The following is a 20222-nucleotide window of genomic DNA, read 5'->3' as shown; positions in this document are numbered from 1 at the left end:
CCTTAAAAATGTTTTCTCAGGTCAGTCTCCCAAAGCATCAGAAATAAAAGCAAAAATAAGCCAATGGGACCTAATAAAAGTGACAAGCTTTTGCACAGCAAAGGAAACCATTAAAAAAAAAAAAAAAAAGGAGAGAGAGAGAACTTACAGAATGGGAGAGAACACTTTCAAATGATGCAGCTGACAAGGGCCTAATCTCTAAAATATGCAAACAATTTATACAACTCAGAAGCAAAAAAGCCAACAACCCAATTGAAAGATGGGCAAAGGACCTGTAAGAGACATTTCTCCAAGGATGGTATAGATTATTAACAATGTTTTCTTGTTTTTCATAAACACAATTTCAGAAGAGAAAGTGAATTTTTTTAAAATTTGGTTTTATTTTTGAATAGTAAAGAAATCCCACTCCTATCTGCTGGAAGCCAACATATCTCTGTTGTAATTTATTTTTCTTCAAGTCTTCTTTTTTATTTTTTTAATTTATTAGAGTATTGTTGATGTATAATGTTGTACCAATTTCTGCAGTACAGCAAAGTCACCCAGTCATACATGTATATACATTCCCTTTCTTATATTATCTTCCATTATGGTCTATCTCAAGAGACTGTTGTAATTATTAATCACTAAGAGCTGTAAAATTGTCATGTGTCCCGTAGAAGCTAGTATAATACCCAGATTTATAAATTAGAAATTCATGAAAGAGTTTCGTGCTCCAAATGAATAGGCTCTCTGGAGTTTGCATGTTGTAGACTGAGTATCATCACCCGGGGATATTATTTCCATTATATGATTAGCTCTTCAAAATTCTAACTACTTTATTGAGCAATATCAAGTCCTTCTTTTTATATTCAATGTCATTTTCTGTGATTGAATTGAATAATAACCATTATTCATAATTCCATTAATTACTTACTTTGACTAAAAAGCCTCATTGCAACTAATGGATCTCCTTTTAGGGCTTGTTAGCATGGCACCTCAAATAAAGCATTTAGTGCCTGATAGCAGGATGTACTTCTAAACTTCCTAGTATTGAAAGTGCCCATTAATAGTACTTTTAACCTCTAGTGAGGATAAAAGGAGATGGAATTAATATATATATAAGTTTAAGCATCAAAGCTTCCATAGACATCTATATGTTTTGTTGTTATTCATTACCTTTTCTAATATATTTTTAAAGAGGGACAGGGTAATGATAACATAATTTTCAACTGAATGTTACCTATTAGCATAGATATGACAGCAAACATAGCCACAATACTAAGTTGAAACAATTTATTTTCTGAGAATATAGGAAAGACTTTACATAACTCTATTAGAATAAATCTAAAAAATATCCAGGATTATAATTATAGTCATAGCCTTTCTTTTTCCTTTTAATCTAGCTATGATTGGTGAACTTCTGTTTTTTAAGGGTATAAGAGTTTTCGCTCATATTTTTTTCATTCTATGCTGCCTTAATCCATACAAGAACGGTCTTATGATTAAAAGGTAGAAATACGATATGGAGAATATTCAACCGGCTTTCTTCGGTAGCTTACATTGTGGTGAGAGGCTAATGATGGATTTTTTAAACTGCTATTTCAAACTCCTGGTCCTCCTTGTTAGCAATAAAATACTGATTTGGGGAAAAGAGGAGTAAATATTAAGGAAGTGGATTGTAAGATTTCTTAGAAAAATCTTAAAAAAAAAAATACTGACCACAGTCAAGCCTTAGTTTGGCATATCCATCATCTCATGTAGTAAATATCTGTCTCCCCATCCCAACCCCCCGCCCCCAAAGAGAATGCTTATCCACCTTTTAATCAAATTTCAGGTACACAATACAGTATTGTTAACTCTGGCACCACCTGTTCTTTGGATCACCAGAACTAACTCATCTTGCAGAGCTCAACTTTGTACCATTTGACCAACATCTCCCCATCCCCCCCTTCCCTGGAGCCCTAATAACCAACATTCTATTTTCTGCATATGTGAGCTTGGCTATTTAAGGTTCCATATATAAAGACTCATTTCACAATGTATACGTATATTAAAACATCACATTGTACACCTTAAATATATGTCATTTTTATTTGTCTGTAAATCTGAAAAAAAAAGAAGCAAAATGAGAAACATTGAAAATCATTAATTTGGGGTGGGGGGATGGGCTGGGGGTTTGGGATGGAAATGCTATAAAATTGGATTGTGATATCATTGTAAAACTATACAAGTAATAAAATTCATTGAGTTAAAAAGAAAAGAAAATCATTAACAAGATCTGAGAATTATTTTTTATTTGATCTTTATTTACCCATATTACCATCTTTTAAGCAGTTAAGCAGTGGCGTGTTTTAAGTATTAAATACAGACAGTAGAGACCTGCGGTGTATTATGATTCTGCAGTGTGATTTAGGGAACTCCCAGACAAGGCAAAGCCAATCAACAAGAAATCGCGATACTTCCTCACATTTCCAGGGAAAAGGTCTAACCTTGGATTCAGTTGAGGGATCATAAAACTCACTGGCATTTCTTGAGCAAAAACCTATTCTTCTGTTTGAGAGTTTATCAACAAGATGATTTTTAAGTAATTTATTTTTTTCTACATCAAGGATGATATGAAGCAGTATAAATTTAACATCATGTATGTTAAATTTATATATAAAATTAAATATGATGTTTTTAAAAGTCTTATATTCAAAATGTTGCAAATGGTTGCTTTGCAGTGGTTTTTTAGAGCTGCGGTGTTTATTTTGCAACCTTTTTCTGGCCTTTTAATTTATGACATCTGGTAAACCTTACTGATAATCAAGGCTGAATAACTTATCTACAATCAGTACGTAATCAAATCTGATGAAAAAACATTTACACATGCTTATTTCATTCCCATAATATATATATGAATATATATGTATATATTTCTTAATGAACTCTTTTAAGTGCTGCTATTTAACATCTTATTCTGTAGTTCTGGAACTAGAAAAGTTCTTTTTGTTATTGATGCCCTGGCATGAATGGGAATATTCAAAATCAATGTGGTATTAATGATGGCAATTAAAATCTAGGTCTTTATGTTTTATTTTGTTTGTCCTTGTCTCCAATGTAATACTGATTTGGGGGTTAATATGGGTATTTGTAGGAAAATTGCATTCTGAGGAGTCACTTCTAAATACTTGGCATCCAAAATGTTACTAAATGAAAATTAATTGCTTTTCATAAAAAAAGGACATTTTACAACACTGTGTAATCACATTAAAATAATGACTGGCCTCACTAATGGAAATTAAATGTGATGCTGTGTGTTCTGGCAGTGTGGCCTGGGAGCTAGGTTTGCATGTAAAAGTGCAATTTCTATCCCCACTGAGCAGATTTTTATTCTCAAAATAATTAGTTCTGTCAAATAATTAATGTTGTTGACAGGACTAAGTTGAGACTATACAACCTCCCTCACATATATTATAATTATTTGGAATGACAAGATGATATTAAACAATAATCTCCAATTCTGGCTGTCAAATTTGATCAGATCGTTTCTTTTAATACTGAGATTCGTGTTAATAACCTTGAATGTAGCATGTAAGTCATCATATGTAGCACCACCTATATATGGAATGAATGTTTATGGTAATCATCAAATTTGCTTTGTGTATGTGTATGTAGGAAATGTTACTGTTTTTACAAAGCACTGCAGTACATTGAGAGGGAAGTTCTAAGCCAATATTCTGATATCAATATGTTATTTCTAAAACTCTTTAAAATGACATGGTTATGAAAATTGTGTTTCTCTTTCTCTCCAAAGTTAGATAATATTTAAAAAATACATACAGTTTGCCCCTCAAATTTCATTACACATCCAATTTAACTTTCTTCATAGGTGTTTTAGAAGGCTAGAAATAATGAATCATGTCTTATATACACATCCACACACAATTTACTAGCCAACATAATTCTTTATGAAACTGTGATATTTCAGTTAAAATAATCAAAATACTTCCTATTTAATATTATTTTGTAAGCCCACAGTCAATGCACTAGACATAAACATAATAATGAATTTCGGGATGACCATTTACCACAGATTACATAAAAAACAACTATATAACTAAAAAAAATCACTGTAATTAGTGTTCAAGAAAGTTAGATTATATTGAGCTATGTCTCTTTTTAAGTCTGCATGTATCTCTCTTTTTCTCTCTGGGTCATAAAATCGAAATCTTTGGGGATGGCTTCCAGGTATCACTTTAAAAAAAAACTCCTTAAGGATTTCTTTTGCTCATCCAGGATATGGATCTGTTGATCTATATTTTAAAAATTAGAATGTTACTCAACAATTTTAAAAGAATCCTTAAGTAAATGAAAATATACCAGCCATGTTTCCAGAAGGCAAGATTAACTATTGTAAAGATAAAGATATTTTTCAATTTAATTGATAGTTTGTACAGCAATCCAGTCAAATACCAGGTTTTTAAAAAGTGACAAATGATTTTAACATTCTTATCTAAAAGTAGATATTTACATTTTTATATACTCTTTGAAGGAAATACAGTCAGAGCAGCACTATTAGATATTCACACACATACACATTTGTAAATACAATAATTAACATCATCCTAATGTTGATAAAAATACATCATATCCTACAGCATGACTTGCAACCATTAGTTTAACAAATGATTGTGCATACAAGCTGTTGGAATAATTGGCTGTTCTTAGGGGAAACAAAGCAGATGAAGGTCTATAAATTCCATACATCCATTGACCAAGTTATTTATATTCTAGGAACCCATAGTACAACTAAAAATGAAAACGCACAAACATGTAGACAATTGCAATTTATAATAAGGAAAAAAGCAACTCAGAGTCCAATAAGAGTTAAATTCTTATGATACAATATAAAGTATAAATATTATATTTCAGTTAAAAATCATTGTAATTGAGGTATAATGTCATGTTAGTTACAAGTGTATGGCACAGCGATTCAATATGTTATGTGTATATATACATGCATACATATGAATATATGCACATACATGTACATGTATACACACACACACACATATATTCTTTTCCAGATTCTTTTCCCTTATAGGTTATTACACAGTATTGAGTAGATTTCCCTGTGCTATACAATAGGTCCTTGTTACTTATCTATTTTATATGTATAGTGTGTGTCTGTTCATTCCAGCTCGTAATTCATCCCTCCCCCCAGTGTTTCCCTTTGGTAACCATAAGTGTATTATCAAAATCTTTGAATCTCTTTCTGTTTTGTGAAAAAGTTCTTCTGTATCATAATATTCCCTTTTAAAAACTTTAATCTGTACATTTAATGCAGATTCCACCAAAGACCCATTTTTTCCAGTTAGTCACTTTGTTCTGTTTGATTTAATTGGTTGGTACCTCCAGAGCCATGCTGCATAGAAGTAGTCACAGGGAATGTAGTTGGATCTTTCCCAGTCATAGAGGGAAGAACTTCGGTTTCTCACCTCTAAAAATGATGTCGTGTTGATTTTTTCCAGCTTTATTGAGATTTAATTGATATATAATACTGTGTATTTCCTTTTATTCTTATTTGTTTTTTATTGTAATTGATTGTTATTTCCCCAATACATTTCTTTTTCTACTGCACAGCATGGTGACCCAGTTACACATACATGCATGCATACATTCTTTTTTCTCACATTACCATGCTCTATCATAAGTGACTAGATATAGTTCCCAGTGCTACACAGCAGGATCTCATTACCAATCCATTCCAAAGGAAATAGTCTGCATCTATTAACCCCAAGCTCCCAATTCATCCTGCTCTCTCCCCCTCCCCCTTGGCAACCACAAGTCTATTCTTTTAAATGTCCACAAACACATGAAAAAATGCTCAACATCACAGATAATTGGAGAATTGCAAATCAAAACTACCACAAGATACCACTTCACACCAGTCAGAATGGCCATCACTAAATAAGTCCACAAATAACAAGTGCTGGAGGGGGTGTGGAGAAAAGGGAACCCTCCTGCACTGTTGGTGGGAATGTAAGCTGGTACAACCACTATGGAGAACAGTATGGAGGTACCTTAGAGAACTATACATAGAACTACCATATGACCCAGCAACCCCACTCTTGGGCACATATCCAGACAACACTTTCCTTAAAAAAGACACATGCACCCGCATGTTCATTGCAGCTCTAGTCACAATAGCCAAGACATGGGATCAACCCAAATGTCCACTGATCGATGATTGGATTAGGAAGATGTGGTATATATACACAATGGAATACTACTCAGCCACAAAAAAAGAATGAAATAATGCCATTTGCAGCAACATGGATGGAACTAGAGACTCTCATCCTGAGTGAAGTAAGCCAGAAGGAGAAAGACAAATATCATATGCTATCATTTCTATCTGGTATCTAATATACAGCACAAAAGAAGCTTTCCACAGAAAAGAAAATCATGGACTTGGAAAATAGACTTGTGGTTTCCTGGGGGGAGGGGGAAGGAGTGGAATGGGTTGGGAGCTTTGGGTTAATGGATGCAAACTATTGCCTTTGAAATGGATTAGCAATGAGATCCTGCTGTGGAACACAGAACTATGATTACTTACTTATGACAGAGCATGATAATGGGAGAAAAGTTATGTATACATGTATGTGTAACTGGGTCCCCATGCTATACAGTGGGAAAAAAATTGTGTTGGGGAAATAACAATAAAAAAGTAAATAAACTATCCAATTTTTTACTAAAAGAAAAATAAATATACAATGTGATGATTTGATACATGTATATAAAAGGCCCACTCTTTTATTTTTCATTTTGTGTATGTGTGTGTGTGTATTTTAGGGCCACACACATGGCAAATGGAGTTTCCCAGGCTACAGGTCTAATCGGAGCTACAGCTGCCTGCCTATGCCACAGTCACAGCAACGCCATATCTGAGCCTCATCTGTGACCTACACCACAGCTCATGGCAATGCTGGATCTTTAACCCACTGAGCAAGGCCAGGGATCAAACCTTCAACTTTGTGGTTCCTAATCGGATTGGTTTCCATTACACCAGATGGGAACTCTGGCCCACTCTCTTAAAAAACTGGGAAAATGGTTTAGAATATATTTTCTTTTTTTTTTTTTTTTCTTATTAGAGTTGCACCCACCACATATGGAGGTTCCCAAGCTAGAGGTCCAGTCGGAGCTACAGTTGCCGGCCTCGACAGGAACAACTAGAGTATATTTCGAACAATGATTTCAGAGAAAAATTTGAGAAGGGACATAAAAAAATCTTTTGACCCATTCCATTTTAATATCATAATGAGAAGTCTTACCATAGCAATAGAGAAAATATTATTGACTAGAAAGAAATTCCAGAGAAATATTTAATTATTGTGAGAATTTAATATGTTAAAAGGCCTCATATATTTCCAATGGAAGAAATGGTAAATAACATTGATATATTGAGCCACCCCTGTAAATATCCATTCTAAGCCTATACAATACAACAAAAACAAATGCAAAATATCTAGAAGATTGGAAAGATTCAGAAGTAAAGATTAACTATTCAAGCATTAAAAAATACAGGTATGTGTATTAAGACATGAAATCCAAATGATATTAAAGGGAAATTAATATATCTGATTTTATAAGATAAAAATTCTTTGCTGATTAAAGTTGAAATAAAATCAAGATACAAAGAGAATCCTGGGAAATACTTAAGTAAAATAAAGAAGTAACTATGTTTCCTATGCAGAAGAATACGTAAAAATTGATAAGAAAAATACAGCTAACTCAGTTTAAAGAAATATTCAAATGATATTAACAGATAATTCAAAGACAGGAAAAGCATATGGAGAATAAATATATAAAATGATGTTAAAATTATTAATAGAGGAGTTTCCCCTGTGGCCCAATGTGTTAAGGACCCGACAGTGTCTCTGTGAAGATGTGGGTTTGATACCTGGCTTCACTCAGTGGATCAAGGATCCAGTGTTGCCACAAGCTGCAGTGTAGGTTGAAAATGCAGCTTGGATCTGGTGTTGCTGTGGTTGTGGCATAGGCCTCAGCTGCAGCTGTAATTCAATCCCTAGCCTATGAAATTCCATTTACTGCAGGTGCAGCCATAAAAAAGTTATTAATAGAGAAATATAAATGGAAATAACAATGACCTATCATTTCACCCATCACATTGGTAAAAACTAAACTTTTAATAACATTTAATGCATTTTTGGGGATGGATAAAATTGATACCCTCACATTTTTTTGGTGGAACAGTGAATTGCTTATGAATAATAATTTTGGAAGTTAAGATCACCATATCTAATACAAATTAAAATTAAACTATGTGTATAATTTTACCCAGTAATCACTAACTTTTCTACATAAACAAAAGTACCAATATATTAGCATAAATGTATCAAATATTTTTAAAGTTTTTATTGCAGTGGCAAAAATCAAGAAGTGTTTGCTTAGTAATAATATAAGGGAATGCTTAAACAAATAATATTTATTCTGTTATGCAAGATTTAAGAAGAATGAGTAATTCTACATGTATTGACATGCTAGAATATCCACACATGTAATGTAAGCAAGTAATGTAATGTAGGTAATATAAGCAAGTTCTGAGGAATGTGTATTGTATGATACTCAAGTGTATTAGGTAAGTTATGCTGTATACAGAGACTAACATGCAGGCACACATGCACACACACCAAGTAAAGCTACATTCAGCTTCAGATTTAATTAGTAAAAGATAAAGAATCAATACATTGAGGGAGCGGGGATGGTATCCTTCTGCACATATTTCCTTGGCCCTAAGGTCATGAGCTGAGAGATTGGAGAGGCTCAATTATTGCTACACCTGCACTCCTGTTCTTTTTTACTCAACATATAAATCATCAGTTGGGAAAAATTTAGATTGTTAGTCTCTGTCATGCTATGTATTGGGATGTTACAAATATTAGACTTTTCTGTCTTAGGAAGCAGACTCAATTGTCAGCGGGGCTTCATTCCCATATGAGGGAAGAAGGGAGAGTCAGATGCTGCCTATCCATGAACAGTACATCTGCCTCCATCCGAAAACAGTGTCCTGGGATTTCCATTTATCATCAACCTTCGCCAGATTCTGATCCAATACTTTTCAGTCTTCTTGGTTCTAAAATAGAGCTAGAATACAAGTAAAATTTTTCTTGGTTGAAATATCATTTTTAGATTGAATCCCTTCAGCCTAAATCAATCTGTTCTTTAAACTTTCATGATATCAGGTATTTTGCTCTCTTCTGAAGGTAACAAAGGTGATATGTTTCTACATCTGAAACCTGTCACAAGGCAGAGCTCAATTTAACCAAAAATTGTATATACTTATGTAATCAGAGAAAAGCTGTCATCTAGCTGGTACTTGTCTAGAAACTACTGTACTTTGACAGAAGTGTCTAGAATATACTATAGAACTAGGGTTTTTTTGGTTTTTTTTTTCCGTTCACTTGGTAAATTAATGATAGTTGTCCTCCACTATTTCTACTCTGCACTTTCCTTGACCCTTCTCCCTTTTTTAAAAAAATTAAAATATTCTAGAATTACTGGAATAGTAGTCCCCAAACTTCTTTATCCATCTGATCTAGAAATACAATTATTTAGTTTAAGATTCCGTTTTGATTGATTCTTATTAACTTCAGGGGCACAGAGTTAAGTGAATAAGCCTCGGGTCACGAGACACAGGCATCACTGGCCCCTGTATGACCCATTTTATTCTAATTAATTATTTAATTATCAGATACAAAAATCTAATTATGAATACTTTCAGTGTGTACTTCTACAGTAAAGCAATATGCAGAAATTGTGGCTGGCTAGGATAAACTAATAGTTTTCCAGTCTGAAATGCAAGCTTTGACATCTGGTTAGTATCTTTTAATTAGGAGGAAATAAAAAGGTCCACCCAGGTACAAAGTATATTAATTTGCCATCAAGGATGGATTGTCAAATCTCATTAAGCACATGGGGTTTTGGTTTGGCCCTGTGTTGCTCTGTGACACAGAAGATGAGCCCAAGTGACTACAGCTAATAGAGGTTTATTTTTCCCTCCAATGGCACCGCATGTGTTTGGCGCAGAGAAGGTCTTACCCTGTATTCATAGAGGTGAGTGCTAGCCAATGACTTCGGACACTGCTCTAGATAATTACAAGCAGTTTGCTTGGGTTTTTATTTTACACAGCAATTATTAGGGACTGATAACATTATGTTTCACAATTAACCTAAAGAGAAATTGTAGGTTTTAGCTCTGAAAGACCTTGATAGAAAGCTGATCTGTTTCGAAGGAGGGAAATTAAGGACATATTTCACTAGTTGATATCTGGCAGTAGATTAATGACTGACATTTTCAAGACTCTATATTGAAGAATTTAAATAAACATTTGTTAACTTGATGCATTAGAGTCAATGTGCTCTTGTCACTATCGTTGTAAAGGGAAGTGATTCAGAGAAAAAAATACAGGAAGGCACGTTAGACACATGAAACGGTCGTATAGTACTCCAGAAACACTATTTTTTTTTAAGCGTATCATCCTTCAGAATAGAATTCTTAAACAATGTGATGTTCAGGTTTGTGCACCTTGAGAAGAAAGTAAGATCCTCTAATTTGTGAACAAAGTAAATAAGCCTTTTTTCCAAGTGCTTGAGACTTTCACTAAACTTACAATGAATGAGTTAATTCAATGGTCTATACTAAAGTGTATCACAAACAGAATGAATGTAATATAATGTAAATGCAGAATTTGGTGTTACCTGGTCTGGGACCCAGCTCTGGAGCTATATGATCAATACCATTGGATATTTGAGCCTTAGTTTTTTCTGTGTAAGCAGCAACAGTGATACAATCCCATCAACTTCAGGTTTTAAGAATCAACAAGATGATAACAGTTAATATTACTATACTAATAATAAATAAAGTACTATATAAACATACTTTAAATAAAAAACGTTAAAGGAACAGTTGTGTGACAGATGTGGTCATCATTAATATTTATTAGGCTAGAACTCTTATCAAATTGGTTGCCTGGACCCGTGCTGAGATCCCCAGGGCTAAGATCTCTTGTCTCAGTCAGGGAGATTTTTTTTCCAATATGATTTTGTACAACCAGTAACAAAACTGATGCTGAGACTAGAGCAGCATAAGTTCCAGAAATGAGTTCTCTTGTGGCTCAAGGGGTTAAGGATCTGGCATTGTCACTGGAGTATTCTAGGTCTCTTCTGTGGTGCAGGTTCAATCCCTGGCCCAGCAATTTCCACATGCCCTGGGTGCAGCCAATAAAGGAAAAAAAGAAAAAAAAAAAAAGTAATGAAGAAGCAGGAACCTAGTTTGCAAGTCAACATATCAACCCAGTTCAGAAGGAGACACCAAATATATAGGAGAGTCGAACTGAAAGTGAGGGATTTGGAAAGAGTAGGAGGAAAATTCATGAGTTATGGGAGAACAGGGCATAGTTTGGACCTGGAACTGATGCAGCTCTCCTTTTCAGGCCTTGTATGGGCTATTCTGTTTGTTTTCCTGGCAACTGGCAACTGTCATGGCATTGGTGGGTGTGTCATTTAGGATACTGATGTATTACAGTGAATATAATGAGGCTTAAAGTTTACTGGAAATCAAATTTATAGCCATCTTAGGTGGTTCTATTTTTTTCTCTACAGCTTCCCCCTTAGACTTAGATAAGAGTAATTGGTTTCTACTTGTGGGAGGTGCAGGGGTATGATTCTGGGACCATAGCTTTGGTAATAGTACTATATGCTAAATATTGCAGAAATTATCTCTATTTTTTTTTTTTTTGGCTGAATGCTTCAAAGTTTGCCTTGTGATTGGGTTTTATCTCATAAAAAAGAGTAATTCATTACACTCAGAGGAAATCAAGAATACAAAGAAGTTAAGCATTTTTTCTTAAATCAGAATTCTTAAGCTACTTCTACTCCTATTGTATCAGGCTGATGATGCATTATACATATTATAATAATAAAAAAATTAAAATATTTTAAACTCAAGTAGACATAGTTTATAAAAAATTAAGAATTAATTGTAAGAAAGATAAATATCCATAAACATATAAATGAACATGAAAATGATTAGTTTTCTTAAATAAAAAACTAAATGTGGGATTTCAAAAATATATTTCTGCTTACATGTTTGCTTGCCAAAATACTTTTAGGAGGAAAATAGACAAAACTTATTAATTACATATATATAACATTATAAAAGGTATCTATCTGGAGAAAGAGAAAATTTAAAAACAATACAATGCATTAGTTATAGCTTAAAGAGGTGGGGGATTCATCGTTTCATAGACTGATAACTAGGGTTGAAGTGAATACTTTAATGTGGTTTTCCAAAGGAAAGGATCTTTTCAGAATGAGAAGGAATTCAGTGTATCTGAGTTGTTCTGCTTCCATGTCAATTTTGAAATGAGTTGTGCTGCTTCCTCGTCAATGTTGAAATGAATTATGCTGTGGAATGAGGTATAATAGCATGATGGATTGGAATAAGGCCCACATTGGCCAAAATCCAGACTCTGCTATTTTGCAGTTTTGTCACCTCAAACAAGTTAGCCTCTGTGTACATCTTTTGGTCGATCTTTAGAATGTAACACTAATGGCTTTTTAAAAAAAAATTTGTGATAACTTATGACCTATCTAGGACAGCCTCTGACAAATGTTGGAATACACCAAAGGGCAGCTGTTAACACAACAGAGAACTGACAGGATAAAATCTAACTAAAACCTCGAGAATTCTATTGTTTTTGATTCGTTTTGTTTTGTTTTCTTCTTGGTTGCTCTTTCTTTTCTTTTCCTCTTCTTCATTTTCAGACAACTGAAAGCTTTTATTCTGTTTTTTTTTTTTTTTTTTTATTTTGGATTTTGTTGGTTTGTCTCATTTCTCTGCTTAAGGGTTATACCTTAAGACTGACACACCCAACTTAGATTGTGCCTTTTTTCCATCCTGTCTATAAGTATAAAGGGAAACATATATTAAGTCCTGACACTGTTGAAATATTTAAAATATCCATATTGACTAGAGGTAATAAGGATTCTTTATCCACTGACTTTCAGTCCTTACAATAATAACTTAGTAAAGAAACCTCCTAGCCAGAAAACAGTATTTAACAAACTTGAGTGCCCATGGGGATGTGGCTGCTGACAGTCACTGAGGTTTGTAGTCTGCAATGCACATGACTCATGATCTTGGGCTATTTCTTGAGCATCATTCTTTGAGTTTTGATATCAGGAAGTGTATCATTTTATTACATTCAGATAAAGATTCAAGGCATGTATTCTAGATGAACTTCCTGCTGATAATCACTGTAATAGATATAAATTATCTCATAAGATATAAAAGAAAATTGATGTGAAACTAAATTTTATCTAATACAGCTACTTCTAAGAAATACCAAAGTGTGACACCCACCTACGTCCTCCGACTTACTTTGCTTTACAAAGTAGGGAAGTATAATGTTGATTCTAAAAAAAGACAGCATATTTAGGAATCTACTATCATTGAAGAGTCATAAGAACTATTATTGTTAGATTTTATTTGATCTCTGGTGTTTTTAAGATTTAACAATGGACATCTATTTTGGCTCAATCTGTGAATAATCATTATGTGTTCTCACCCATTATGTATCCTCATCCTTTGTGTTGTGTGTGGGTAGGGGCCTACAGATGTGGGCTACCCCAGAAAAGACACAGGGTTTTGCAGATGCTAACATTCTTATAGATGAAAAAGTGCTCTGGAGAGCCCTTAGAGTTCTAGCAGATGGTCCCCTAGAAGTGGCTGTTATTATCTAAAGTGTTTTATGGAAGCTTAGAGATAATCAGGTAACACTACAAATAATGCCTACTGAATATGCAGTAGGTGAGAAAGTATCAGCACTCTTTTAAAAATAATTTTGGCTTCTGGACTCTCAAGCCTATAAAGCCTACTTATATATTACAATATCTATGTTTTGCTGTATAAATCTTTGCAAAGTTGAGGTCCTTTACTGCTTGTGTTTATGATCCAAAGTGACATTCGATTTTATTTTACCGAATAAACTACACAGCTATCAACTAAACAATAGCTACATAGTGATAGCTATTATTTCTAAATACACTTTAGTAAAATACAGGCTTTTTCTTTATACAATGGAAGGAACCACTCCCCAACCATTTCTTTTAGTAGCTCTTCTTTTCTGTTTGAATCTATTGTGTATTGTGGGTGCTAAAATGTTTTTGTAGAAAGGAATGTGTTTATACACCATTTTAAAATAATGAGATCCATTCTAAATGTGAAATTGCATGTCCCTTAATTCAGTACTGAGTACATATTCCTTTCATTGCTTTTCACAAAAATTGTGAAGATGTTTAAAAAACATACCATTAACAATAATAGTCAAAAGTATTTCTTACATAGCTCTGGTTCTCAAAATTGTGCTTCTTCATTCTAAAGAAATTTGATAATCCCTGCTAGATTGTATACTTCAATCTATTCAATCATGTATATTTAATTTACATATGCTCTTGTATTTGATTTAGATGGTTGCTCATGTCATGAAGGACAGTAGTCACTCTTTGCATACATAGGATGTAATTTAAAAAATTTTTAAGTTGAAAATAATATATATGGAAAAAATAAACACACACAAACCCACACATACACACACAAATATATGGAAAAAAAATTCAGTTGCCACAACAGGGAAAAAAAAAAAAGTTATTGCCCATGAGCTATAATGGAGCCTTTTACAAATGTTAGCTTGTCAGAAAGATTTTTCTCCTCGATTTTTCTCTGACTGCTTCTGTCAGAAATTTTGACTCTCAACACAATTCATTACACAGTCATTGAAAGCAATGAATTTACCAATGAATATTGTCTTGTAAAATTATCTCGAAGTTAAAAAAATAATATTCTGATTGCTATTTGTCTGGTTGGGGAGTTGGAGTAGTGGCTTTGATATGGATGTACATATTTAATATAAACTAATAATATCAATAAAAACTAAGAAGAATTTTAGACATTTATTTACTTTTTAAAATTTTTCGTTCAAAAATTTAAGTGAATTCAGTGAGAGTGAAGCATCTAATGTATTCAAAACCCTGAGCTAAATCACATGACAAAGTTAAAATTTATGTTATAGGGAGTCCTGATGTGGCACAGCGCATTCAGGATTCACGTTATCTCTGTTGCATTGTGGGTTCAATCCCCAACCTGGTGCCATGGGTTAAGGATCTGGTTTGCTGCTGCTGTGATATAGGTCACAGCTGCAGCTAGAGTTCGATTCCTGACCCTGAAACTTCCATATGTCGAAGGTGTGAGCATAAAAATGTATATTATATATGTATATACATGTATAATGTATACTGCATTCATTCCTGCATTTAACTTGGTAAGAAAATCAGAGAAATGTGAAAAGAAAGGTAAGGACCATAAGTAGTTCACTTTGTTCCCACATTCTTTCCCTTAAATGTTATCTATAAAATAAAATGTAAAAGAATGTATGTGTGACAGGGTCATTCTGTTGTACAGCAGAAATTGGCACAACATTGTAGATAAACTAATGCTTTAATTAAAATAACAAAAATAAAAATGTCAAATATACAGCCAGTTTATCCCCACATGCACAATTTTGTGTAATTCATTGATCAGAGATTTAAATATCTTAAATGAAAGCATAACCTATAGAAGCCATTTTGTTGCTTATATGTTGGAGTTGCATGATTTCCCCTAGCACTGGAGTTTGAAATATTAAATAATATGTTCTGGGAGAAATTTCTATATGAATTTTGTTTTGAAATCCTTCAGTGACAATTCTATCAAACCAAATTTCATGTCAAGCTAAGGTTAAGTGTCTCTTTAATGTCAGAATAGTCTAGGATACCTTAACTGAAAGGCAGTGAATGTATAAAGCCAGAGGCTCAACCCCATAGTTCACTTTTCAGGTACAAACCTGGCTGGGTATCCAGTCCCCAGGAGGACATCTCACTGCAGCTTCATTCCCTCAGCAGGGTGGGGTCCTCCCCACCTGCGATCTAGGTTTCATATTTTTCTGAGACACAGAGATGTTCTGGCTGCATCATGTCCTGTTGATTTAGTACAGACATTTATAAACCATTTCTATCAGCATGTGTGTACAATTTATCATATGAATGTTAATTTCTGTTTCATTGTCTCAAAGTTAATAGAAAGAAGCTAACAGAAGCCCAATAAAGAATATTTCTAAATAAATAAAACAGTCTGCATAGAATTGGCCAGCCTCTGAAATCTGACCTTCTCAGAATGTTACTACCACAGATTATCTCATTATTTGTAGCAGAGATTGGAGGATTATTTATAGCAGTATCTCAAAAGTGGGGGAGAAATTTATAATATAAATGTTTTATTTAATAAAAAGGAGTCCTGAGCAATATTGTTACCTAAATACCTGAAATATACACCCCAGATGAAGCTGAAGTCCATATAATCACTGTGGTCCCTGTGGAGGCTATTGCAGGCTTTGCTTGCAAAATCAAGGACTCAGAGAATGTGTAAGCCAGGAAAGTCATTTTTGATATTATATGTACAAACTAGAACACCCAAACTTCCATAATATCAGGTCCTTATATATATGCAGGGGTATTCAAGGGCTAGATTGTAATACCAAAGGCAAGATACCTGTAGAATCACAAGTTCTCATGAAAATAAGATAAATATCAACTGAGACTGTGACTTAATTAAAAACCTTGTTAATTAAAACCTCTTCAGTATGTTGATTTGTAAGAACCACTTTCGAAAATAATGTGCTGACTTCAAAATTGCAGTCATTTCAGATATATTATTTGAAGCTGTGTCATATCTCTAGAGGACCCTGCAAAAGCACTTGGGGAAATACCTGATGTAAAGCACTAAAAATCAGAATCTAAATCTAGCTTCAAAGAAGTTATCTGATACCAGAAAATTGCCTGAGAACCTGGAAGCATTCAAAGGGAAGAAGTAAATTATTCTTGGATCAACTCAATGTACCTGAAAATAGATAAATATAATTTTCACTGAAGAAAAATAACCTAAGGTATGAATTGATAAGCTATCCATGTAGTCTGAATAACATTTTTAATCAGTTCTTATGTACTAAGTACAGTTTAGTGCTTTATTACGGCTCATTTTAGCCTCTTAACACCCATATCCATGGTTGCTATTGTTATTCTTAAGTTAGAGATAGAAAGAGGTTAAATAACTGCTCAAAGTTACTCACAATAAAAGGAGGCAGAGCTGAGACTGGAATCCTTGTTTGTATAACTCTAGTGAAAACATTCTTTAAAAAATAGGTTTGCTCCTCAAGCCTGAAAAGTTGCTCTAGTTTTGCTAATATTAAAACATAAACTATAATTGTTACTGAGTCCAAACTTGTACTGCTTACCCCACCACAGCCAATAAAATTGAGAGGCGGGTTGTTGGGACAAGTAACGGTGACTTTATTCAGAAAGCCAGCAGACTGAGAAGATGGTGGACCATCTTGCTGAGGTTTGGATGCTAGTTTCTTTTATAGAACAAAGAATGGGGAAATGAGGTGGTAAAGTAATAAAGGTGATAAGTTGTTGCAGATATTTCCCAGTTTTAGCCAAACTCCAGAAGGGATGTTTTAATTTCTTCTTTCCTGCAGTCATTCATAGGTGGGCTTGTTCAGGATGTTTCCTGTGAGCTGAACAAAGGTATTTTAGTTTAACCCTCTGGCATGGGAAACAGAATTCCCAGAAATGGACCATTATGTATATTTTAGGCTATAGGCAACATTCCTTTAGTGATTAACTTGTAGCAAAAGCGATAGAATACAAGAGTTTAAGTCAAAAAAGCATATTCAACGTGGAGTCAGATTTGTTCTCCCTTATTACATGTGGAGACTACAAATTTCTAGTGAATTAAGATACTGAAGTGGCAAGTTATCTCATACCCAGAGTCAACCCTCTCCTTACTATAATTTCTGGAGTAAGATCTTAACAATCTTTTACTAAGTGGACAAATGGTTAATTATCACCAATAATCCTAGAGTTTTCATTCAGAAAAGGGTATCCATAATTTTTAATTTCTACATCACATGGGATTTCCTAATTGCTTTGTGGAGATTCTGCCTTATATCACTAAGGGGAGGGGTCAGTGAGATACATTGACTGTCATCATAGTCTATTGCATCAATAGGGCTAGGGTTTATTCCACTGAAGAGAAATTATGTTCTGAATTATTATTCTTTTGCAGTGTGTGGACTCTTAGATGCTATCATGAATAACACTGGATCGGCCTTCATAGCCGTTAAGAAATTTGTAAATCAATTTTATCTGATCTAGGTATATAGTAGGCATTTTCACTATATCATTTTTATTGCTTCTTAATACAACCCCAAACATGGTTGTAGAAGGAAATTCACCACGGCACATCGGTAGGGCATTTATTTATTTTAAGGGAGTACTGAAATTTCAGGGCACTGCTCGTGGGATTTAAGACATTTTACTCTAGGGCCAGTCTTCCAAAACCACATCAATAATGATTGAAAATTGTTCATCTCTGCAGGCAGTTTAGTAGCCTCCATGAAATCACTTAGTGGTCTGAGTTTAACTCCTGAGGGAACTGTCGTGATTGACAGTTTGAACAAAGAGGACAAGAGTGGAATGGACCTGTTAAGTAGAAGTGAGTGAATTTCTCCTGTGGGCATGACAATGTTTACCTCCTTCAATTTAGTTTTAAGTGACCTGAGAGATTTAAAATGAAGAAGGATATTTTATTCAGTGGGGGCATTGGGAGATAGAGCAGAGTTTTACTTCAGTGAATATACTGGAATAAGCCTCTTATGATTTCTCCATCGCTGGCCTCGTATCATACATCAATTAGAAATGAATATTATGATGCTGTCACTCTGAATCTCCATATTTACCTTATTATGCTAGATTAATGTGAACTAGGCCATACCATTTACTACTGCTTGATTCACAGGAGAGGGCAGATACAAAGTCATATGTTTTCTACTCTTGTATTATTTCAAGGAAAATTGAGTTGGAGTTGGTAAATAGGTGGATCTTATAAATTTGGAGAAAAAATATCAGAACAATTTCTAGACATTTTCAAGATATTGTTACCTGTCATTCTTAATATAATTTTTAGTATAAACCACAGACTAATTTTTAGCAGTTTCTGGCTATTCCTGCATCAGCATAATGTGAATCGATTTGGAGGCTAAAAGGCCTCTCAATATAGAATCCTTGGGCACAATAATGATTGGTATCTTCCCTAAGTAACTTGCAACACTTCTCTGAAATACTCAAGATCCCAGAGGAAAGGAAGGAAAAAAATAGAACCCTCTCCTTATTCTGAAAGTAAATGAATATTTAATAAGCACTTAAACCAATATCAGGTATATAGTAACTGCTCTATGCTTGTTAAATATAAACTAAGTGTTGAAGAACTGCTTTTGAGATCATTTTAATAATTTATAAACTGGCTTTTAACATTCACAATCTTCTAAATAGAACTCCTTTAGCAATTTTTATAACAGGCTTAAAAGAAAAAGAATTATGTGACAAACAGTTAAATGGCACTGAGTATTTGTTCCATACTTTACTTTATGCTGACTACTTAGTCCCAGCCCACTAGATTATCTTTTTAGGTCTTAGTTTCTACATAGATGTGGCTAACTAGTCACAAACCAAGGTACTGGTGCCTCATGGCTCATGGCCATCTGCCAAATAATGGTGCAAATGGCAGTCAGTTAGACTCAGAGGGCTTGTCTGTCCTTGGTGCATGATCCTTGATAAGGTAAATATAGTACAAATCACAACATCTCCAGTGGTTCAGAGGAATCTTGTTTCTGAGTTGCTCTGTTTCCAAAAATTTTATATCACAAGTAAGTACTAACTCTGCTTGACTAATTTTCCACAGTCACATAGAAAAGAGTCTAATTACTGTTGATTTGACCTGTCTATGTAACTCAAAACAATCTTCTGCCTAGGTCATGCTGACCAGTGGAAAGTTATCCTGGAAGCATAATTATGGTCATTATCGTAGAAAATTTGTGTGACTAAAGGCTGTGTTTTGCAGAGGAGAAAGCCTCTAAGAATATAATATGCAGTAAATTTCCTAGAATTGTATCAATTTGTTCATATTCTAGAGAATACAAGTGTGTCTAAGGAGAACCCCATTAAGTGCATACTTTTGAGTTATATCACCAAATTTTTTATCTCTTTGAATCTTTTTGTTTGTTGATAGTTAATTTTTCTTATTTGTA

The 20222-nt window shown here is 33.9% G+C and overlaps 1 protein-coding gene across 17 annotated transcripts in view; it reads left to right on the top strand.

Moving 5' to 3' along the window:
* Positions 1–20222, top strand: part of RALYL (RALY RNA binding protein-like) — a 774288-nt gene that overhangs the window by 305221 nt on the left and 448845 nt on the right. The window lies entirely within an intron of this gene.

Source organism: Sus scrofa, chromosome 4 (assembly GCF_000003025.6).
Source record: "Sus scrofa isolate TJ Tabasco breed Duroc chromosome 4, Sscrofa11.1, whole genome shotgun sequence".
NCBI classification, from domain to species: Eukaryota; Metazoa; Chordata; class Mammalia; order Artiodactyla; family Suidae; genus Sus; species Sus scrofa.
The sequence above is the reverse complement of the archived record's forward strand: the minus strand, read 5'-3'. Positions and strand labels throughout refer to the sequence as shown.